General features: G+C 39.3%; 1 protein-coding gene and 1 long non-coding RNA gene across 3 annotated transcripts in view; one reads left to right on the top strand and one right to left on the bottom strand.

Moving 5' to 3' along the window:
• LOC135304249 (uncharacterized) overlaps nt 1–20,516 on the bottom strand; it is a 121,453-nt gene extending 100,937 nt beyond the window's left edge. Inside the window, exon 1 of one of the 2 annotated variants that reach the window (XR_010365685.1) lies at nt 19,974–20,516. This is a non-coding gene — a long non-coding RNA (uncharacterized LOC135304249). The remainder of the gene's footprint in view (nt 1–19,973) is intronic. The other variant, XR_010365684.1, reaches the window with a different exon arrangement.
• KLHL4 (kelch like family member 4) overlaps nt 1–24,833 on the top strand; it is a 71,693-nt gene that overhangs the window by 6,199 nt on the left and 40,661 nt on the right. The gene's annotated exons all lie outside the window — the stretch shown is intronic.

The raw sequence follows: 24,833 nt of genomic DNA, 5'->3' as shown, positions 1-24,833 counted from the left end.
TTGGGAGGCAGAACCACTCTGAAGTTGAACAGAGGTAGAAAAGACATAAGAAGTAATTCTTACATAACCCTAGAATATGTCTGGAGGCTTTTTCTGAAACATGGTTTCAGTACTTTTTCAGAAATTCTGTTTCTTTGCTGACAGCAATATTTTTATCATTTGCAGCACAGCTTTTATTATTCATCTTTTACTCAGTTATTCTGAGTTAGTTATTATTATTATGCGTTATTCTAAGTTATTAATATTTGGATGTTTATTCATCTTGTATGGATTAGAGCCTTTCACTAAGTGTTAATTAAGAATTTGAATATATCACTTAGTTTCCTAAGCAGATATCCAGCACAAAACCTCTGCTAAAGAAAGGAAAATCTGCCTGGTTTTAAAGACTAGCAGATCAAAGCTGCCTGAGAAAAGGAATGGTGTCTTGTAAGAGAACTGGGATTGCTTTCCAAAGGCTAGTCTTAATCCTTTCATATAATATTCATACATGGAAGTAAACTCAGGTCATGCTTCAAATAACTTATTTCAGAAATTAAGTTCTGAAGCCTAACTTGAATATTTGTCTAAAAATAGTAAACACGTGACCACAAAAAGCTTAAAGCTGAGTTCCTTTAAATCCTGATGCATTTTGGAGTATTATTTGAGAAGGTCAGAAAAAAAGGCCATGGAAATGAATTCAGTGTTGCTGATATGGCTTGATGACAGATATTTTTTAATACACCAACTTCAAATAATTTGTGAATGTGACTTTAATGCACCATAAAAGCTGTGCACAAGTTGAGGTCTGTAACTACACAAAGGACAGGAGCTCATTTATTTGGTGACAAACATCTTCAAGATTTGCACATAATAACAGAACAGGAACTGGACAGAACTGGTAAAACTGGAAAATGTAGGAAACAAAACTACTGTGTCTCCATTGCCACAGGAGACATAAAATCTCCTCCTAGACAAGGGATTGAATTCATAAGACATGCCATGATGTCACCTACTAAAGTTGCTAAATGCTTTAACAGCAAGTTAGGAACAATTATCCCTGGATCCTGGATACTTATTCCCATCCTAAAACTGTTTTGTTAAGCCATTAGCTCAATGCATTCAAAGTCAGACAAAAGTTACAGCAATTGAAAAATGATAAAAACATGACTGAGTTTTCTTATTCACCAAAAGACAGAAGTAGAAGAAATGATTTCACATGAAATTTACTTCCTTGTTATAGTTTAGTGTTTGGAAACATCTTCATAAAGAAGTTTTAAGTCCTGTATTGCTTAAATAGACACTGAAAATTATTTTGCTGTATCCCTTATGGAATTGCCGAAAGATAATTATCTTCCAAGAGGAATCAAACAGTTGGAAGAAATAAGAAGTCAGTCATTTAAGGAACCATTTTCTCTCCATCTAAACATTTCAGTGATGCTTCTTTCAAATGTATTTTGTTTGAAGAAGTATTTCCTAGATAAGAAAGAATTACATGTCTTTCATCTGCTTGGTTCATCTGCTCCTCCAGTTAATTTCTCCTTCAGCATTTTAATTGACTCCCAGTACTGTTCCTACTGAGGGAAGCACTAAGTCACAATAGATTTATAAATGTTATAACTGTATTTTAAGAGGTACCAATTGGGTTTGTTATTAGCATTGTGCTGCAACAGGAAAAGGCCTAGCTTATGTTTAAAGGGTTTGGAAAACTGATTGTTTAAAACAAAAAATCTGATGTCTTTGTGGCACACAAGGCAGACCCAGGACATGGCAGCACATTTGTGAAACCATTACTGGGTGTCCCATGGTCCCCCTCACCCTGTTCCTGCCCTGCTTAGAGTTCATTACCACCCCACAGAAATTAACCCTCCTTTCTGCTGAGCCCACAGCCCAGTGTGAGCACAGCAGGCTCTGAGAGCAGCTCCTGGCTGGGAGAGCAAACCCAGCCCTTCTGCTGCAAACAGAGCCCAGCTGTGCCCTCACCTTGGCAAGGGATGGGAGGCACCAATACAACACCAGCCTGAACCTCACCTGCCCCTTGGGGACCTTTTCCCCAAAACATGCCCCTGCCTGTGTGGAGCTGGCAGGGCTCTGTGCCTCCCCAGCCTGGGCTGCTTTGGAAGCCAAAGAGATGCATGTCCCCATGCAGCAGCTCCTGTTTCTTTGTGCTTCTCACACTCATTATTGCCCAAAATTGCCCATTGTAGTCTTCTCCCTAAAGGCTCCACCACAGATTCCTGACAGGTTCCTTGGGAGAATTTTCTCCTTCCTGCTTCATAAAGTTATTCCTGAACTGATGGCACTGATCTCTAATATAGACACTTGACACGAAATTTCATTGGACAGAATTTGCACCAGAATTTTATATAACAAACCTCAGCACCGTGTTGGAACAAAGTCCAAACCTAGCAAACATCTTCTCTACAAGCTATTGTGCACCATTCACCTTTGATCTTGGAATTGTTCCCTCACTATTGCAAATTTTATGGCTAAATAAAAGCCAGCCCATACGCCCACGAGATGAATGCCCGCAGAGAGGCCCAGTGTTGGAATAAAAACTATTTATCAGAGAGCAAAAACCTGTTCCTGGACCATGGTTTTGTCACTTCTCCATCTTGGTATGAAAAAATCCAAAAGCTTTGTGTCTGGTGAATGGGAAATGGCATGACAAGCACAGTAATGAGCCCTGTGAGCACAGGGCTGCTGGAAGCAAAAATGAGAATTACTTCTGACTGGAAATTTTAAGTATCTCTTGAACAAAGTCCATGCAAAAACCTTCCATTTGAAAATATCAGTCCTGCAAGCCACAAGCTACAAACCCTATTCCCTTCTAAAAAAATCTAATGACAACACAATTATCATCCTGCAATCAGCTGGACTTGGATCTCTTTACACCACAGAACAGATAAATGGTTTGCAACAACAGCATTATTTCTAACCCCCCTTCCTAATTTACATAAAGAAATTAATATTCTGAAAGAATAGTCTCTGGTGTATTGGTGGAAATATAATTAACAAAATCAAGACAGTATTTACATGAGTGTTTGTTTTGATAAACAACAAAATGTGCTGAAGACAATTTTTGGGAATGAATTGGTATTTGTTTTTTTTTTATGGATGGCACAAGTTGGCCTAAAAGCTTGATTTTCTTTCAGGATTTTAATTACAGCCATAGCAACAAATGCTTGCAAATTCTGACAATAGCTGTCGAGCATTTTTGTCTTAATCACTCTTCCCTGACTGTGGGGAATATATTTCTAAAAGTATTTATTGCTTAAGCAGCAATTCACCCTAGAGTACAGGACATCTGTCAGGAAGATCAATAAAATCCCAGCCCTAAGGGGTTTGATCAAGGCTGACTAGCCTATAAACCACAGATGATGCTCAGAAACTAAGCTAAAAACTAAATTTAACTTCAAAAACTCTCAGGGTAAGTACACTGCCCCTAAAATCCTATCTGCTTTTAGCTCTGTGGGGGACCAATGGGTTTCTATTCCTGAACAGCAACAAAAGGCTCTCATTTTCTCAGACAAACCCACGTAAATGTGTCATAGCCATGACTCTTTTGGAGTCCTTGAAAGGCCTTTCTTTTTTCAGCATCTATAATGATAATAATTTTCATTGCTGTTTGTTCTATATTAAAAACTGCTGAAGTTTAACAGTCTATACTTAAGGTACATTCATAATTAATTTTCTACCACTTGATACATTTTAACTGTGCTTACAGCACTAATCTTTGAACTCAGCTGAAAGGCAAAAAAAATAACAGGAATTCTTCCATTAGTACTGCAAGATATTCCATCTGCCATCCTTCCATACCATTCGGGTTTGTTGGCTGGAATGATGTCAGTATAACTTGAAAATGAAATATAAAGGCTATTTCTGGAGTCAAGGAGGGAATGATTTAAAGAAATAAAGAAATCTGTGATATTTCCTTTGCTGTGTTTTGTGGGTTTTTTAAAGTTACATATGACTCATTTCTTGCTTTAATATATCTTATTAAGGTTGTGAGTAAATCCTTATGCTTGATCAAATTTTTTTTTTTTTTTTTTTGCTTGAGTGTGCATATATAAGACATACATAGTTTACACCCAGGAATTTCAGTACTACAAGGTGTATTTTTTACATGGATTTTTCTACAAGGATTCAACATGTGTATGGTTGGTGGCTTTTTTTGGTTGTTAAACCAACAGCTCTGCACAGAGAAATCTGGTGTGAATTCCTCTTTTCACTCCATAAATGCAGTCTGAAATTAGATAGAATTGTAGGACTTGCTCATTTCCTTGCGTTCTGACACCCTTTTTCATCTGTTTTATTCTGGCCTGCTCATAGATCTCATTGTGTTTGAGTCCCCAAAGCAGTGAGTGCCTGCAGAGCAGGGTGTGCAGTGACACCCAAATGCTACTCCTCTCTCAGTGACCAAAATCAGACATCAGGAAATCCTGTAACAGCCAAGCAAATTCAGCTGAACATCCCCTGAGTTAATTTATAATTTTTCTTTTAAAGGGGACATAATTTTACATTTTCATGATGTTGTAATGATAACCCAGGATCTCCCTCTCAGGCACAACTCAGAGCCCATCATTCCACCAGTGCATATTTTACATTTTACATTTCTCTGTGTTGAATCTCAGGGGCCCTTTTATTTCCCAGTTACTGAACTTTTTGTTCAAATCTACAATCCCTCACTGCCAGGGCCTGAGTGTGATAAGCTGCTGCTCAGCATCATCAGGAAATGTTAACATCTGATAACTCCAATCCTTCTCCCAGACATTATAAATGTGCTGGACAGCAAAGTTCCAACCTCCAAGCCTTATGTAATTACTATTAAATTCCCTCAAGGTTCAAGATGAGCTTGCACTCCTACCTCATTTTGCACTTGAGCCAATTATTTTTCCTCTCATGCACCTTCCTTCTTATCACCTATCACAGGAGGATGTGCAGACCAGGAAATATCTGTGAGACCCTTACAAGGAGGCAGCAGGAGCTGTAAACACAGAGATTCACTCAATAATTATTGGTGTTTGTGTGCATGCTTCATGTATACAAAAAAATGAGTAATCAATCAGAAACTGTGATGCATGACAGATGAGAGCAGATAAGAAAAGAAGGGAAATGCAGGGTTGTAGCTTGGCCCCTCTGGTTATAGAACAAAGATAAGACTTTCAGTGCTGCTCATCAGTCACACTATAATTCTTCCCACCTCAGATGCAACATTGGATAAATGTATTTCCATGGCAAATCCAATCTTGAATCAGATCCTGCTGGACTACTGGTAAAGAAAAAAAGAAAAAAAAAGAAAAAAGAAAAAAAAATGCAAGGGATAACAAAAAGCCTACCTAGGTCTTTCCTTGAAAAATATTCTGGAAAATTTGCTATATTTGAGCACATGTTTTAATGACAGTTAGTACTGGCACCTAGGTACTTTATAGAACTACAAAGAGTTGTTTTCAGCGCTCTGATGCCACATGTGGGACTAAAAGCTGTATTATTTCAGTACCAACTGGTTTTGGGAGCACCTTAGAATAGCCAAACCCAAGTAAAATGGGTTTTGTTCTGGGGTGTTCTAGAAAGTTGAGTTGTTCCCCTCCTAAGGGTTAACATTTATTATTTCTTTTCCAGCTTTGTCCCTTACTCCCTACTGACATTCCCACGAGCAGTCAACAGCAAGTTTCTTTCCTTTTAGATATATTTTCTAAACATCAATGTCAACTTTTATTCAGACATTTGTTTTGAAGAAACCATTACCCTTTGCATTTTTACCCCAAATGATATTATTTGTATTTAAAAATGTCAAAACTTCTGCAGGGAATCCCTGCTCTATAATTAGATCTTTTCTAAGATGTCAGCACTCATTAGTGCTGCAGCACAGACAGTAACTGGTAACTGGTACAGTAACCACAGTTTGAAATGATAATGCTTTTGCTAGCATTTGATTATTTAAAAAGTGCCTTTTGTTAATATTCTCTGTTTCTATGTTAATATTCTCTGGCTTGGAGGCATTTAAGCAAACTTTCTTGAATGAAATATCTAAATAAAAACCATATTCTCAGTTTGCCCCTTGACTTTCATGTGAACAGGGTTATGTTCTGCATTTTTAGGAAAACCTGATGGTTAGAGATTTTAGCTTTAAGACGAAACTATTCCAACTGAAATACAAAATCTGCTGCCTCTACTTCAAGCCAGTATTTAATTCTTGCACCTTTCAGTCAGTTCCCACCCCATCATGTGTGCAAATGGAATGCAGCTTACACATGTAATTGAATTAATGTGAAACTCTCATCCAATAAAAATCTGCCTTTAGTCAGACTTCAGAAGAGAGCCCTTGCTAGAGCTGCAAAGATAGAAAGTGGAACACTTGCTCTGAAGTACTCGAGTTTTCTCTCAAGGTGCTATTTTCTCACACATCTGAATCTCATGAGTCTCTGGCTTCTCTACCACATCGAAGGATGTCTGACACAGATCTACCCAAATCCTCCTCTAACACCATGAACCCCATTTACAATCTTCTCATTTTAATTTAAAAGCTGTTCCTGAAGAAAAACCCTGCCTTTTATCATGGCAGTTTTGCTGTGGCTGTGATGTTTCCTCCACCATTCCTTACAGAAATTGGATAGCCTACAGGTGCATCATAATGAAAAGGAGCTCTGTGCAGTCTATCTCCAGGTTTTCCAACAAGGTGACACTGAGAGACTTTCATTTTTAAGTTGTATAAAATTGGCTTCCTTACTGAGCTCCAAGGTATGAAACAGTTCATGTTTTGACAACTTATTTAACGGGCTTTGCTGGCTTCACAGGCAGTTTTATCTTTGGCCAAGAAACAAAGCAACCAGGGACAACCAGTTCCAGGAGGGAGAAAAGGGCTGAAATAATTAAATAAGAAATAGTAATGATTGCTACACTAAGACGAAAGGGAAAAACACATATTTTCTAATGTGAAAAATAAGTAATTTCAAATTTCTGCTTCACTTTCCCCTCTGCAACATCTCTAATATTCACTGCTATTTGTTCCATGTTCCTGTTCTAAGGCACATGCCATGACGGGGTCACAATTTTCCTGTCTAATTAAACAGCAACAGCTCTCTGAGTCATATCCAAGGAGGCACTGCAGTGCTGCTAGTACACTCTCACATGCTGGAAAACCTTTCACTCTAAGCCAGCCTTTTATCTACTTGCACGTGGCCAAACCACTCACACCCCTGTCTGCATTTCCTTTCAGAGGATTCCCCTTTCACCCTTCAATATTTGCCACTGCCTCGAAGAGCAACCTTGAGCATTTTCTTTCATGGGAAATTTTGTGTTCAGTACAAGACTTAAACAGGAGATTTTACAGTTTGAAGGGAAAACAGAAGAGGACTTGAGCAGGAAAAGCAGCCTAGAATGAAATTAATCCACAAAGTCTGTTTCCACTGTACAGGCAACAGAATTAATGAAAAGGTTATTAAAAGTCAGGGATAAACATGGAGCTATCTCCAGCAGAGAAGCAGTTCTGAGAACTCTGGTAAAGAGTTTTAGAAAGCAATAGTATATTAAGCCACAAAAAATGACACTTAAATCTTCATCCCTATAATTACCCTTCATGATTCAAAAGCTTTGCTCAAAACTCTTAACTTCTACTCAACCAGGCTATGTGTTTTGATTTTCTCTCTAGTAATATTTCAGAGTTTATGAGACTTTTCCATAACCAGGACTTTCAAAGCGGGTCGTTTGTTAACCTGACTTCAAGGAAGGAAGAATCTGGTACCAATGTTGGTGCTTCAGTACCCAGAAACAGTCTCATTAAAAACGAGCCAAGAAAGGGAAAAGCAGTATTTGTGTCTGTCACATTCATATTTTCTGAAAAATCTCTTTGCCCAGGATTTTTCTCCTGGAAAGCTGAGAAGCCTCAGAGAAAAAGGAAAACAATAATTATCTGCCTTGCTTCTCCTGTGTCTTGCTGCTTTAGAATGTGTTTGGAGATTGTTTCATTGTTTCTACTGTGAATTGTTTTGACTCAATGGCCAATCAGGTCCAAGCTGTGTTGGGACTCTGGAGAGAGTCATGAGTTTCATTATTATCTTTTTAGCCTTCTGTAAGTATCTTTTCTGTATTCTTTAGTATCGTTTAGTTTAGTATTTTTTAATATAATATAGTATCCTAAAATAATAAATTACCCTTCTTAGAACATGGAGTCAGATTCATCATTCCTTCCTGCCATGAGGACACCCCGTAAATACGATACGTGCCTGCTTTTCTTACAAAAAAGACTGACCCAGCATACCCCCAGGTGTGAGGAGCTGCAGCTTGGGCAGTGAGCAGTCAAGTGCATTAAACCCCAGATTATTCTGGGTTGGAGGGGACCCATGGAGCTCACCAAGTCCAACGCTCCAGTGAATGGCTTATCCAGGGATCAGCCCCACAGCCTTGGTGTTCCCAGCACCAGCTCTGGGACAAACCCAAGTGACAAAGGTGGCAGCAAGGCTCACAGCAGGACATTCTCCACTTTGGCCAGGTTGGGAAAAATTCCTTTTTTTTTAAAGAGTGGTTAAACACTGAACAGGCTGAGCAGGCCAGTGGTGGAGTCACCACCCCTAGTGGTGCTCAAAAATGAGTAGATGTGGCCCTTCACACCATGGTTTAGTGGGTGTTTAAAAGCTGGATTCAGTCTTGGAGGCCTTTTCCAATCTTAATGATTGCTGTGGTTCTTAAAGTTCACTAACTGTACTTAAATTAGCAAAGCACGATGGAATGACCCTTTAGGAGGTGTTTACATGATGTAATATAATGGAATTTCCATGCTGTATAATTTTAGAAAATATAATTACGACATGTTAAATCATTGATCAATTTGAATAGCATAAGTTGAACTTTCTTTCAAGTTAATGAATTCTTTCTAAAAATAGATTTTTTTAAAAAACTAAGAATAAAGGTCTCATACAAAAGGACTGAATCAAAGTTCAACAACATGGCAGGTTCATGCAAATAGCACAGGAAAAAAAAGCATATCAGAATCCAAAGCTCTAGTTCAATTTGCATCTTTTGTGCAATTTCCACTTAGAAAGCTCAATTCCATTAAACAGAGCCAAGACTTACTCATTAAGTACTGCCAGGTATGAGAAACTTGGGAAATAACTGAGACTCTTATGAAAGATTACAATGAAATAATGTGGGATCATTCACATTACTGAGCATCACTGCTCAAATCCCCCTGCTGTCGTTGTCACATGCCACACAAGCTTTATAATGAGCTGGTAAACAAATGTTAATTAGGAATTTCTTGGAAGTTGGAAGAACACGAAGGGTTTAGTGAGCTGTGACAAACACTCTGCTAAGCCACGTGTCCTTTTGGTGGCATGACTTACCCCCAGGACTGATTCTGGTGCAGCTGCAGGAGGATCCCTGATGTGGATCCAACCTGGACCCTGCTCCTGCACTAAAGACTAAACTCAGCTGGAACTTGAACAGCTCCACACAGTTATATCAGGCTGTAAGTGTGGCTGATGTGCCTTAAAAACATTTTATGTAGAGTCACAAAATATCCACGCCAATCGGATAAGAAACACCTTTGGCAGTGCCCAGTTCTGTTTGCCATGAAAAGCTCATTTAGGGGCAGCATCATCCACAGGACTAACAGAGTCATTTCCAACAAACTGAGCTCAGGAACTCCCTTGGCATCAGACAGAAAGAGAAATATGAAATATGAAATGTGCTGGACATACCCCAACAGCTCCATGCTGATTTAAACAGAGACACATTCCTATTTACTACAGTTAAATACATTCCTCCAACTCAGATTTTCAAGCATGACCTGATCAATACCTTGTCAATACTTTGCACACTTCACACGTTTTTGTATCACCTGTCCCTTTTACTGTTAGCCTCGGTAACATGGAATTTCTTTGCTGTGCAGAAGCCCTTCCCTTGAGTAGTCCCATGAGTATTAATTACTCACCTCACTAATTTCAGTAGAGGGAGAAGTCAGATAGCTGCCAGATCCCAACTCTTGCCCACAATTAATTAACCCTGTGGAAAAGATGTAAAATGCTGCACTACTGCCTAAAATCCTCAGCAGCCCCACCCAGGTGTGCTCCCTGTGCCCATTTCTATTTGTACAGCAGAGTACAGGAGGCTTTGGAAAACAAAGGTCAAAACCAATTAAAGAGAGTACAAATCCGAGCAGTTAATTAATATTTTTATGTATTTTTTTTTTCCCAATAAGCTGTAGGCTTTAAAACATGGAGGTAAGGAGTGTGGAAGCTGCTGTACCTGGGATCTCCTTGCACACATCCCAGTCACAGAAAATTACCTGCCTGCTGTGCAATGTGACCCAGAGTAATAAAAAAAGCTTTGCCGTTAACAACTGCCTACATTATGTTTTAAAAAAATCTTCCCCAAATCCCAAATAACTAAAAACGTCTCCTCCCCCCAAAAAAATCCCTCTCGCTAATATTTTTGAGGCTATAAAGAAACTTATAATTTCAGTTCTAATCATAAAATCACACACATTTATAGAGTACATCTACATTTGAATGCAAAATTATTTAGGAAGAAAACAATAAAGACAAAGCAGAAAAAACTAGAGGCGCACTGATTTCCAAAACCTTGTTTGCCATAAGTTTTAGCACAATCTCTGCTTTTAAACTCATTTTCTCATACAGAGAAGCAGCATTTTGAGCCACGTCATTCAGAGAAATCTTAATTAAGAGAGCAGTGGATGTGTCATTATTGTCTAACAGGTTAATAGAATTACTGGCCAAACCAAAACCAATGGACTTAAAACTGCATGGAGAGAAAAAAGAACCAATTTAACGTGTAAGTCTGGAAAACTTTCAAATTCCACTATATTTTTCCCTCTTTACATACTGCAGCTATACCTTCACAGACACACTTAATTGACTGGAACAATTCTACTTGGCTTCAGTGACTTTATAATTTGTCATAAGCACCTCACGAGCTGCTGAGGAGACAGACTCTTCCTCATACTGCCACAGCAATCCTATGAAATATGGTTTGGTTTAATTAAAGTATAATTAATGCCTTGAATTTTAATTATTTCTGCTGAAATTAAAATATTCCTCTACCAGAATAACACATTTAATAGGGAATGGACATGCTTTGTATTAATTCCCACCCTCTATCAACTTCAGGAATGAGTTCCTTTGGTTGAACAGGCAGAACCGGGGAAAAAAAGTAACTCACAAAACTTCAGCCCTTCAGCCTGTCAGAATATAGATGCACTTGTTGAAAATGAAATTCATTCATTTTATGTAAAAATAAAGCAGAAATCTGTCTTCTGAATGCTAAAAATATCTTAGATTTCCCCTTTTATCTAGAGATGTGTCTTGGAAAAAATATTTCATGGCTAACAGGGAAAGAATGTTGAGTGACACACTGACATGAAAATATTTTTGCTAAATGTGTATGTGCTAAATTTTAATTCTGCTCTGAAGAGACTTCAAAAGAAGAAAAAATCCTGCTGAAATAAATACAGGGCAATTTTTTTGTCAGAGCAGTGATTCCGTGACAGGTTGCCTGGAAAATAGTGGGAATATTAAGTGTACTGATAATTTGGTTTTTTTGTCAAATGTGATATGGTTAACATTTGATTTAGTACTGCTGACCAAAACTGAACAGGTGACAGAATACTGGAGCCAGGGGAAAAGCAAACCAGTTCATTCAGTATTTAAAACTTCACTATTAGACACTGATTTTATTCCTCTCTGAGCTTGTTAACTATTGCTCCTTTGGGAAAGAACAACCCACATATTTTAAACACAGAAACAGAACAAACTGAATAGCAAGTCACAGATAACAAAGAAATAAATTAATAAAAATAATCTGAGATCGCTCAAAGACACCACCAATTTTCTGCAGAAAACTTTCAGTTTAATTTGCAGCTTCATTTGAGATGCTCAGTCCTTTAGAAGACCATGAGAGGGGGTTTTGGTTGCACTAATTAATTCAGGGGTTTTTATTAGCTAAATTTCATGGCTCAAAATCTATTTTGAATGTGAAAATATGGTATTTCTATCACTGGAGATGAATATGGAGTATATAAAGACAGTCTCCTTTGTACTAAATAAATGATCTAAAAAAAGGAGAAGCCATTGTTGCCACCATCTGCCTTTCTTTCTTCTCCTACCTTTGTTTCCATTTATACCTCCTTGGGATTCCTTCCCTGCCTCCCAGAGGAGCTCTTAACAATCAAACCTAAAATGAATTCAAACAATGACTCTAAACATTAATTCCCTCAGGTTCAGAATGAAATACCAATATATGCAAAAAAATCTTACACGTTCAGAAAAGCAGAGCTACAAACATATGCAGTAACATATGCCTTGAAATGAGCAGTACAGTTATTTTAAATATTGAAATGTTTCTAATTTTTGAAGACAGGAAAACAGCTGAACCAGTAGCAGCATTATTAAAAATCTGGCAGTCAAAGTTTTCAAATGTTAAATATTAAAATGTCTTACAAATGCATCCACTATAGACCTAACATAAGCCAGGAGTAATTGACATTTACCCCAGTTTACCTCCTGTCTTTAACAGGAGCTTTTCTGATAGGCATTGAATAAATGTATGAATTGCAAAAATAATTGCAATATCCTTGGGCATTTGCTTTAAAACATTAATTTATTCAAAGAATGAAATGCAAATGTTGCACCAAGACACAATCCACCTGCTTCAGTGTGCAAGGGGAAGGTTTTCCTCAGCCTTTTTCTCCTCTAAAAGCTGTTACTGCACCTGAAAACCTCCCTGTGTCAGATGTGACCCAGCCCAGCAGGGAAACAGCAAAATTCCATCTTGTTGCTCAAAAATAAGGAGCTGCTGGTGAGGAATGGGACATGGCAAAGTGTGCATGACCACAGGACTGAGCTCTGTGATCCTGGTTCCATGGACAGGGGTATACAGGATCTGCTCACCCAATGCAGAGAGGAAGCTCTTTTCTCCTTGAAAATCACTGAGATTCCTTTTCCTTTCCTTTCCCTTTCCTTCCCCTTTCCCCTGTAATTCTCCCAGCTGTGCCCTGGGTATGGATCCAGAGCCACTGGAAGAGCTGCAGGAGCTGAAATAGTGAATTTGAAACGATAAAACACCTTTAGGGTTTAGGTTCTACTTTACCACACATGCATTAAACTTACTGTGAATTTATTTTTCCATGGATTCTGGTGTATGATAATCCTGTCTAAGACAAAAACCTCTGTATTCAGAGAAGCTAAAGGAAGACAAGGTCACCATGGATTGTTGTCCTCCCTTAGATCCCCAGCTGCCCAATGGAGCCAGAGGATCCATAAACCCACTCTGCTAACAAGCACAAACAAAAATCTCTCATGGAACAGCTTGTAGCTGGCAGGTGAGCCACTCCAGCAAACATCATGAAAATTATGCTTAAAAAGGGTGAAAAGCAAACCAAGAAAGGCTGATCTGAGCAGGGTGATTTATAGCATGCCAGCCCTTGGCTCCTGTTTTGGCTGCTTTCCTTGGTGCAGGGAGCTTTCCTGGGAGAGCAGGAGCTGTCCTGGCTGCTGGAGCAGCTCTGGCTCTGCTGCTGAGCTCCTCCCTGGCAGTGCCATGGGATGGATGTGTTCCCTGGGAGCTCTGGCTCCAGTGCTGCTGCCTGCCCAAATCCAGCCCCTCACAGCAGACTGGGGCTTGCAGCAGGCTCAAATCCTGCAGCATCAGAGGGGATTTGGCTCCTCTCCTCAGCTCTGTGCCTTGGGGCTCTATCAAGTTCTATTTTCACGGTCACTTCCAGAACACAAGTGAAAAAAAACAACCCCAAAACAACAAAACTTTTTTTCTCCCTGTTTTTTTTATTTTTTCTGCAGAAGGTTTTAAAACTAATTCAATTACATTGGACATATCTGCTCTTCAGTTACTCAGAGGAAATATTCTGGTTTTTGCAAGGAGTGCTCATCATTAAGGTTTGTAGCCTCGATGTAGAATGAGCTTCAGGTGGGATTCACATTTCATTTGTTTGAAAGTGTTAAAAAATGTGAAATCCAATGAAATTTCCTATCTCTTGCACTACTGCAATTCCTTCATAGGATAAGTCAATGTGGTGTTTGAATTTCTGTTAAATCTACAGGAATTCTGCAGCAATTCCTGTTTAGTATCTCCTCTGCCCCAGTCTCAGCTACAGAACAAAACCCTCTCTCAGCCTTAAGCTGTCATCTCGTGCTAGGTTTGAAAGATAAATTCCCAATACTACTCCTCCACCTACAGATCACCCACAAAGTTACTTGAAAATATGGAAATTTTTAAATATAAACTTATATGAAACTATGGAGCTCATGCATAATGTATTAATACACACATTATATAATATACATTATACATATATATATTTCAGCTTGTTAGGAGTAGACTAGAAAATTTCATGTCACGAGGGGCTGTGGTATTTTGTTATACAGCAGCATGTTTAACCAGATAATGAGATAAATTACAAGGAATTTGTGTAAATACAATCCTAACCTTGTTCATTTCATACCACCAAATTTAAAAAAAGTAATTCAACTAAAAAAAAGAAATATTTTTGCCTGTTGCCAGGAAGAAAATGTTATTGGAAGCTTTGATGCTTGTGGCAAATGGTATCAGTCATCATTAATTTGACTAAAACTGTCAGTTTTGCATTATTTGACAGGCATTTCCAGTTGGGGCTTATTTTCTCAGAACATTTTGACAAGTGTATCACAGTACAAGTATTTCTAAATACAAAGAAAAAGTTTAGGAAGCAGTCAGAGTGATGAAGAGCAGAGAGGTGTTTGGGTTAACTGCTCAGGAGTCTGGAGAGCAAAATGCCAAAAGTGAGATAAAAACTTCCCAAGCAATAACAAACACGCACACAGAAAGCTGTGAGGGTATGAGCCCAAATAAGGTAATTAATTCTACATTTTTTGAGTGGTTTTTGGTTGACCAGCACTGAGCTTGTTTGTGAATAAAAAAGGAAGAATGAACAGATGCTACTGAGGAGTGTAGAAATTAAAAATTGGCTGAACTGAGGTTGCTTCACTGCAACCAGCTGGCTGATTGCACAGACAGAACGGGCAGAAGCAGCACTGTGGGGCTCACAGAACATCTCCCAGGCCTTCTGAGAGCTGGATCTGGGAGCTCTTCCTCAAGGACAGCCCTCCAGCCCCACCCAGTGCAGAAGGAAGAGGACACATCCTGAATTCCAAGGCTATTCCAGAACCAGATGCAATCCCCATCCCTCAGACTGAAAACGTCTGTGAGCCGCCTCTGCTCACCAGAAAACACCCAGTGGTTTAACCAGGAGGGTGGAAATTCCAAGATTGAGGGAATAATTCATTCACCTCCAAAGGGAAAACCTTTCTCCCCAGTTTTTCCCAGCTAGCTGCTGGTGCTCTGAAGTCCAGGCTGTTTTTGGCAGGGCCTGCAGGACTGGTCCAGGACAGAACACTCAAAAGGCTCTGAGGTTGCCTTCAGCATTCAGCCGTGGGTGAGCCGGCAGGAGGTTCAGTAACACAGCCTGGGATAAAGGGTTGCCGTGGCAACATTCCTGCCTGCTGCCAAATTCTGGAGCTCAAGTTTAAAAGCTGATCTCAAACCAAGGTCCTTGTCCAAAAAATCTTTAAGTTCTTATTGAAAAAAACCCAAAAAACCAAAACAAAACAAAAAAAACCCCAAAAACAACAACAAAAAAAAGCCAAGCCACCATATTCCTCTCTTGGAAAAAAAATTGAAAAAAAAGAAAAAGAAAAAAAAAGAAATAAAAAAAAAAAAGAAAAAAGGAAACTGAGGAAAAAGAAAAAGGGACAAAAAAAGGGGAAAAAAGGGAAAAAAAAGAAAAAAAAAAGGAAAGAAAAAATATCCATCCCACACAGAATGAGGCAGTCCTTGCTCTGGCATTTACTTCCAGAGCTGTTACTCCAGCTCTTCTGACCTCAGTATTGGATTCTCCTACTAAAATGCTACATTTCCACTATGAATTTGCCTGGCTTAAAATCAAGCATGCAATATTTATATACTTCTAGTCAAGCATGCAGAAGATAAGAATGCCACTTCTGAGGGAAGCAGCAGAGTTTAAAAGGCAGTTCTGTTACTGTGGGTTAGCAAAAGCACCTTTGGTCACTGCCCTGTGCCCCTGTGAACCTCAGCAGAACTCAAACCAGAAGTTTCCCAATAATTAGATTTTTTTTCCCCGCTGGAAATTCTGAGCAGGAGAAATAGTTGCCCTAATTTTATGAAATTTAGAGCAGTGTGAAAAAACCCTAGACCTATCAAACAGGTTTTATTAATACAGAAGGTAATGCAGAAAGCACTTAAATTTATAATGGAGTTTGAATGTCATTCACTAACTGCACTGATGGCACAATTTTATCATTATAGTCCAATTCTTAGAGCTTTTGAATTTGGGTTTCCAATTCCCAGCTCAAAGTTCTCAATATATTTAAACTACATTACAATCTGCATCAACTCAAACATCCTATTACATGGGGAGAGAATGCCAGGAAATACAGCATATAAAGGGTTTTTTCCTAAGGAATGATGATCTCTTTCCACTCAGTCTTCAAAAAACCATCCACACTTAGACCCAGCTCAAAATGAGAGATGCAGCTGAACAATCAGTGACACTTCAGATAAGAAATATCCTCAGCATCTTCAAAAGCCTCTGAGTGATGGACATTTCTGTGGATCTTTCACAGTGCTCACTGTCAAGCAAATGCAATAATCCCTATGTCAGCAGAGCAGAATTCTCTGCACAGACTCTGCTTTGCACATTTCACTTTTCCGTGAGTGAACTGCCTGTGTTTCACCTTTGCACTGCTCAGCAAATCCTCCAGCACACACAGCACCGTGGCCTTGTTGTTATAAATTCATTTTAGTCACTACATGGATGGTGAAATCCCAAGAAATAGAAGGAAGTGGCCTTTAGCAATTTCATGGTGGGGTCTATAAAGCTTTCCCCAAAAGTTTGAGATCACTGAGATCTGTGTGCTGCAGCAGCAACATAATGGTGAAAAAAATAATGAAGTACATTAGGTCTGGCTGATTCATGCATAAGTTACAATTCAGATTGCCTGACAAAGTATTTTAAACAAGGATCTTGGCAAAATACCTCATTCTAGGCGGCTCATTATCCAAATAACATCAACTAAGAGCAGAAGAATTGCTTTGCCTCCTCTCTTTCTGCACTGAGTGCGTGCATTATTATTGTATGTACTTTCCTAAAGCAAACAACCTCCTTCACTGGCTATTAAAAAGTCTTTTAAACTCCCTGAATCATAAACCTCTCTGCTTCTGCGTGTGCTCTGCTTTACACAGGGGTCCTGTTTGTACTTCCTATAATTCTGTGTCTGCACATCTGCAAATGTGCTTATTGTGAGCAGATTTTAGTAACACTGCAGGACCTTTGGGGGAAAGTTCAAGGATAATGTTCCTCACGCACCAGCAACACCACAGAGGACTGTTAAAGACACATTGTTTGCAGTGATTTAAAGAAATGAGCCTGTCTTTAAAATCTCTGTGAATGCTTTAGGCTCTCATAAATCCCAGTGACAGAGTGGTGCTCACAAGTTCCAAGGCAGATCTTGAGCGTGTAAAAATAGGGAAGAAATGTCCTTGGGACATTTGGCTCTGCCACCTGTGGCTTCCCTTCTCCCTCCCTCCTCCTTTCCCCATCTGTGGTGATTTTTCAGGACCTTGGGGGAAGAGTTTGTGCTTGGTTTTGCCCTGGGACGCTCAGAACCAGGGAAGCTTTGAGAACAGATTAACAGGGCAGAGTCAATTATTGCCACCTCTCCTTTCACAGCACCTCTTATACCCTCAGGAAAGTTTTCTACTGAAACACACCACCTTAAAAAACCAATCCCAAGTGTGAGTGGACACTGTCATGCTTTAACAGACTGGAAATATTCAGCAAAACTGGTGAGGTTATGCCAAATTTTCCAAAGGTAGTGAGATTTAGGCTTGAGTGTTTTAGGAAATTGGGTAACTGTAAATACAGGCTCCTTTTTGGTTTCTGTGGATGTTCAGGATGGATATTAGGAAATTATCTGAATTATCTACCTATAGCTATTATCTCTCTATAGTTATTATCTACCAGTTTAGCAGTTGATGAAAACACAAAACTTTTGAGTTTCTGCTCTCCCAGCTCAGACTCACTTTAAACCAGGCTGTTTACAGAATTGTGTTTTCCTTTGGCATCAGCCATTTCTGAAATCAACCCCACAGCCTGACAGGCTGCACAACATTCTGCCTTTTCACTAAAAACCTGTGTTTTTTATAGGGGGAGATATTTATCCAGATGAATTAATTTGCAACAAGATTTTCTGAAATACAAAATTCTATAAGGCAAAGAAGAGTGATGCACAATTCCTTGAGTGCCTTATTTTAAGAACAAAATACGAGTAGCAGAACAGTTGCACCAAACTATTCTGGTCCATGGCATTATTTTCCAGTAAATCAAAAATCCTGCCCTGAAACCTCTCCACTGAAGCCACCCTTGCCATGATCAGAGTGCACTGATGAGACAGAAATACTGCATTACTTTCTTTGAGGAATTATTCTGCTCAGGGATGTATCTTGTCTGGGAAACAGAATGGAGATTTTGGCCTGTGGCTCTGGGTTGGAGCAAGAACACTTCTTGGAATACTCAATATATTTTCTGTTCCAGTGTATTTCCTTCTGGGTGATTCACGTGGACAAGGGTCAGGCCAAATTAATTATTGAGGTAATCAGCTCTCTGGTCTCTGCTTTAAAGAGAGAAGGGTCACAGAGAGCATAAAGTTAATTTATATATGGCAAAGTAAAGATAGAGGAATATTGCTTTTCTAAGAAATTGTTTAAAGATTTCTGAAGAGGCTCCCAGAGCTTTGGATCAAAGATAATGAAAAAATACCCAGTACATATTCTCATTATGACTTCTAGACCAATACTCTGGCATTTTCATCAGAAAAATCCCAATTTTTCAACAGATTGCTTTTGCTTACTAGGAATTGAATTACTTCTTATCTGTAGCTGCACACACTCACAGACCTGATTTGGTACAAGGAGACAAGTGAGACATTGAAATCTACCTCAAATACTTCAAAATATCAGGAAGCATCTCATTGCCTTGACTTTTATGGCTGATCAAACAGAGCAAATAGTCTGTAGTTGTTGAATACAAGCTTATTTCTCTCCACCCAAAAATGTCTCCACAACTGTAAGCAATGAAAGCTGAGCCCAAAAGTAGCCAAGAAAGCCCTTCCAGTTCTGCAGCACAGCTTCAGTAGCATCAATAATCAACTCAACACGGGTATTTCTGACTGTTAATGTACTATACAACATTTGCAAACTGACAGCCTGTGCCATGTAATTAAGAAAGAAATGCCTGGCAAGAATTATGTGTTGGGGAGAACCCACTGAAACCTAATAGGTTTTTGACAGGACTGAAGAATTGAACAAACTTAATGACTCTACTGGTGGATCATATAATTTCCTGAGTATGGTTTGTTTTTGTTGGTTTTTTTTTAAGTTTTAAAATTATGTTTATTTGCTGAAAAAAAAAAAGCAATTCGGGGGATTCCAAATTCAAAATGCCATTATTTGTGTTAGATAGTTATGAATGGAAGTTTATGGATTATATAATGCAACACAGGAATTTCCACCTGGCTGTGTTCACATCGCACTGCTAAATTACAAAGGTAGGAAAGGTGCCTTCAGCCTAGGGGTAAGCAATGTAGGAAAAATAGCAAAACCGGCTTTGAGGAAAATCAAGAAGAGAGAGAAAATAAAAAAATCAAATATTAATAATAATATTAAAGCCTCAAGCTAAAGCAAAATAAAGTAAGACAAGGCTTTAGTCATGCTATGGAATTCAGCACTGAATTCATTATAGGGATGACAGCACAAGCAAGCACTGAAACAAAAGAAGAGACTTTAGTTTGGAGTTAAAGAAAGTGGGTCTATTCATATAAAAGCTGTCCCTTTTGCAGGGAAATGGATGATCCATTTCAAGTACTTTAAAGCTTACTAAAGAGAACATCACGTAAGGACAATTTTGCACTGACCTGGACCATGTGCATAAGATCTTCCCATTTGCAGATTATCTCATTAAAAATTGAGATGGCAGCTCTGATCCATTTTACACTGCTGGCAGTAATTTAAATAGGCTCCAACAAAAACAAAAACAAAAAGAAAAAATACTCTAACCTTCTTTTCCATTCCTCTTTTTCAAAGCATGTTTCTTTAATCCTTGGGCTGAAAGGGTTACAAACCTGTGCCTTGCAAGCCCCCTGGCAGGGCCCAGGCAGCAATTCTGGCATTTCATTCCCACCAGGCAAAGCCTGTTTGCCTGGTGACATTTTCAGGTGCCACACAAACCATGCTCAGTGGTTTGAAAAGTCTTTATTGTGTCTTTGAAACCCACATCCCTCCTGTGACAGGCTCAGCTGGGATGTGCCCTGCACTGCAAACTCTCCGTGGGTGTTGTGGGCTGATTCACAAAACCTGAGCTGGGCTGAGGACCAGCAGCTGTTGAGGAGCACCATTAAAATTTGTAAAGACCAGTGAAGACCTTTTATTTTGCCTCATTCCCCCTTTACATTTATGTACTGCTGACATATATCAGCATCACAGGTGAATAATGTCCCCAAACAGCCTGAAAAAGGGGGACACAAAGCAAAGCCTCTCCTCAAATCACAGTAGCACTGAGTAAAGCTGTTTCTACATGCTGAGAATTTAAATGCTGTATTTGTTCTAAATACACATTTTTTTTCCCTCTTCAGACACAGCCAGGCTGTGCTTTGGCTTTCAGGACACCTCTGCCATTAAACCCTGTGACACGTGTAGCTTTTTGTGCTTTAGCCCTCAGTCCTGCAAAGCTGATTTGTGCAGCCAGATTAATGAGTCACCTACGTGCTGGCAGTGCTGCTGAAAGTTTCGTGCACTGTTAATCAAAATATTGACCAAAATAAGACATTTAAGGCAGAGGATTCTCTGCTTTTGAGCTAGGTGAAAAGGCAACTGGAATTTTGCAAGTTGTGTGAGAAAGAATGTAGTTACTGTAGGGGTATTTAAAAAGCCAGACAGAATAATCTTCTCTTGTTTGTTAAAGCTCCTTGGACTTGGCCAAGTTGGTGAAAAGAAGGTTGTTACAGATCCTGAGATATAAATGATGTGAATCACACCACAGATTTTTGGAATTTCAGTATTATTTCCTTCTGAAGGTAAAAGATGTGTTATTTTCCAGAGGACTGGATGTCCTGGTAATCCAGCAATGCCTTTGCTGTAAGTGAGAGCTCTGCAAGGCAGAATGATTAGACTGTCAGCCAGAAGAACAATGAGCTGTGTTCCAGCACACAGAAAGCAATTTCAGAGGGAAAAAACACCTCAATGGAGCAGCAAGAAGCAGTTATTAAGTAAGGAGAGGCAAATAGCTTTTCTTTTCCCACTGCTTTCTCGCATAACATTTTCATTTACATGACACATAAAATTATGAAATAAAGCACTAATATAATCAACTGCTGGGAGTGATTAAAAAGCAATCCCATGTCCAAGGCTTTTCTGCGTGTTTCCATGGTTAGCTGAATTGAGTATTTTAGAGCAGTGGAATTTGGGAGTTATTTTTTCCTGTAATAACTAATTCCACATTAGCACCACCACATTTACAGGGTTAGTTCTTTAAAGACAACTGTATTTTACATGAAAATGGTGATGGCATCCAATATTCCTAAATGCTCAAGAAAGTGGTAAGCCATCAGGAACTCACCAACAAATGTATTAGCAGTAACTTAATTTAGGAAATTAATGCCACACACTGTCAATCCAGCTGTGCCAAACAACTCAATATGTGTTCCAAAGTAAAGTTCTTTGTAACCCCTGATGTGCAAATTGAGACCTCAAAATGATTTGATGCAAACAGCCTTTTAAATTGACACTGTCAGCCAAGAGCATCTCTCTCATCTGTGACATATGCTGAGCTATATTAGCTAGATATTACCAATTTATTTCAGCAGAAGCTTAATTTCAGGAGGCTTGCTACCCTTAATTTCTGCTGAAACAGTTTCCTGGTAGTGTACTTGCAATATGATTTAATTTATTACAGCAGAGCTGTCTTTGCTATAGAATTTCTATAGTTAATGTATGCAGCTGCAAGTATTTTCCTTAATCAAAGAGAAAAGAGCCACTTTCCTTTGCCAGATCTCATCAGAGCACGAGCACCCAGCAGTGATGGGGATTTCTGTCCTGCATTGATTCCTGCACATCACCAGAGGACCTTTCAGGGAATGGTGCCACTTGACATTTTCACCCAAGCACCAGAAACTGCTGCTGCCCAGCTCGGGGCTGGAGAGTTCCCCCCTTCCAGCCATGCAGGACTGAGCAGCTGCACCCCACTCAAACACCCCAAACTGAGCTGGGAAACTGAAAATTGATTTAAATATCTGCAGCTTTTAACACTGAAACTCTGTCACACCTACAGGAGCTCCTCTCACATCACTGGGGCTTGGGGTGCCACAAATCACAGCAAAACTCAGGTACAAGATGAAGAGATAAGGAACTGTATCAAATAAGATTGTTGGTGAAGTTCTGAAAAACATTAAACCAGCATAATCTACACTAAAAAAGAGGTGATGTTCTCAATCACACCCCTGTCCTAGCCCATAACTGGATTTTTCAGCCATTTTATACTAAATAGATTTAATGTGTTGGTTTCTGTCCTTCTGTTTCTCTTCAGCAGGCTGTGCCTCTCTGGCCCTTTGGGAATCTGTCATTAATAGGCTTTGTCTCAGAATCTTGTATGTTAGATTCAGTAAACTGTGTTTTCCAGAGGTTTCATGCCATCCCTCTCTCCCTGAAATTTGCTATCACTTTCAAATATAATCACTCCTGTTCACTACCATTTTATTGTTAATCAATAGATATGAAGAGAAAACATATTCTATTTTCCTATCAATTCCCAGATTTCATTTGATGGTACAGTACTTACATGTACATCTCTTTCTTCCCCCAGAAAATATGAAAACACTAAAAATTCCTTACACACCAAAATAGAAATGCTGAGTCTCTCCACTCTAAAAACTGCAGACATGAAAGAACCAAAGATTATTTTTGCATGAGAAGGATAGGACTAGAGTGCTTTAAATGTAGCTCTGTATTTTTATATTCCGGGCCAGTATCACACAGTGAAAGTGCAGCCTCAAGGTGTTCTGGCAGCTGACAGCAGCTAGAGCCAGGCTGAACAACAATAATATTGTGATGTGGATCTGTATGGCTTTTTGTCAAAGTAAAAATTGAGTTATTGTGTGCTTTACAGGCGACTTGAGCAAAGCAGTGGTGTCAGGATGCTGGAGACAGGTTGCTGACAAGGATATTGGTTCACAGCACTTTTTCAGATGAGCTTTGACTGTGATGCTTTTGGACATGTGATTTTAAAAATTATTCTGTCCCCTGCATTCTTATGGAATCACAAAGGAGAGATAAACCTCTGGGAAAATTGGTAGGAAAAGTGATGACAATTGGGAGGGAAAATGAAGGTTGGTGGATTATTATGTTACCAAACCCCAGCAGTAAGAGCCTCATCTTGTAAGAAGTGACACTGTTCCCTTGTTGCTGTAAAGGCAAAGCAGCTGCTGTTCCAGAATTCCTCTTTGCACCCTTGCAGAGACAAAACCCCAGCTGGTGGGAGCTGGGCTGTGTGCCTGAGCTCCAATCCATGTGTGCACCTCAGAGAAGCCATTCAGGACAAAGACATCAAACAATTGGCTCAGACCTCTCCAACACCTGCCCCAGGCTGCTCATTTTCCCAGGAATAATCGAAGAGCTCTCCAACCCCTGAAACCAAGGATTCAGGAGAGATGCAGCACTACATATTTTAAGAGGCTTTATTGACACACAGCACCTTTCAGGAGCCTCAGAACACACTTGTGGGATTAAAACCTAAATACTCCTAAGAGCCATTACATTCTACAGAGCACAGAAATACAGCTGCCTCCAGGATTCCCCTCTCCTGCAATTAAAAGTGCCATTTGTAACTTTTTAAGAGAGCATGAACAAGAGTCACATTAAAAAACTTCCCAGAGAAGATTGACCTTGGGCATAAGTCCTTGTTCTGCCAAGGCTTTTGGATGGCAAATGATACAGAGCTGTACTGACAAGTGTCAAATCCACATACTGGGCTTTGTTGAAGGTATGCCAGATCCTTTCCATAGCCCTTCATCTCCAACAGCAATCATTGGGGGATAAATAGGGGTTGTTGTTATCACTGAGTGTGCACAAAATTCAAGTGTTTTCTGCAAGAACCTAACTATTACGATCCTTTTACATTTGTGGAATATAAGCCATGATATGTTTGTTTGATCCATCTGTTTAATGCAAACTACAATTCTACTACTTACTGGTAGGTACTAGCAATTTATAGTGGTTACTAGGTAAGCAGCAGTCACCTTTAATAAACACTGCCAGGTTTGCACAACCCTGCCCCACCAGCACGAGAAAGAGGTTGATAAACTGAGGAGAGTTCACAGGAATAAAACTCAGTATAAATAATTTTTATATGTCTTTGCATCAATCCACATTTTTTCCATTCTTTTATATCTTGTTCTTGATCTGTGACAAGTGTTTCAAGTAATGAGTTTGAGCTTTATTTTTGCTGCATTGGTGGCATCACTTTCAAGCCCTTGTCCATGGCAGACCCTTCTGGATATTTGCTATTTCCTGTTTCACTGCAATATTCTGGTTCCATTTTGAGGGGGACAACACTGCCACTGCTTATCAAGATCTTAGTCAGACTTACTCATACCAGGCTCATGTCTCACATGCTTTTTCCTTGGATCTTGTGGGAATGCTGTGATTTTTTTCCAGTTTTGGCACAGAGCTTTGTAGGTGGGTTGCAATCTGTAGGACAGCTCCCAGTTATTTGAGGAAGCAAT

This window comes from Passer domesticus, chromosome 7 (assembly GCF_036417665.1).
Source record: "Passer domesticus isolate bPasDom1 chromosome 7, bPasDom1.hap1, whole genome shotgun sequence".
Classification (NCBI taxonomy): Eukaryota; Metazoa; Chordata; class Aves; order Passeriformes; family Passeridae; genus Passer; species Passer domesticus.
Note: the sequence above shows the minus strand (reverse complement) of the source record. Positions and strands in the feature narration are given on the sequence as shown.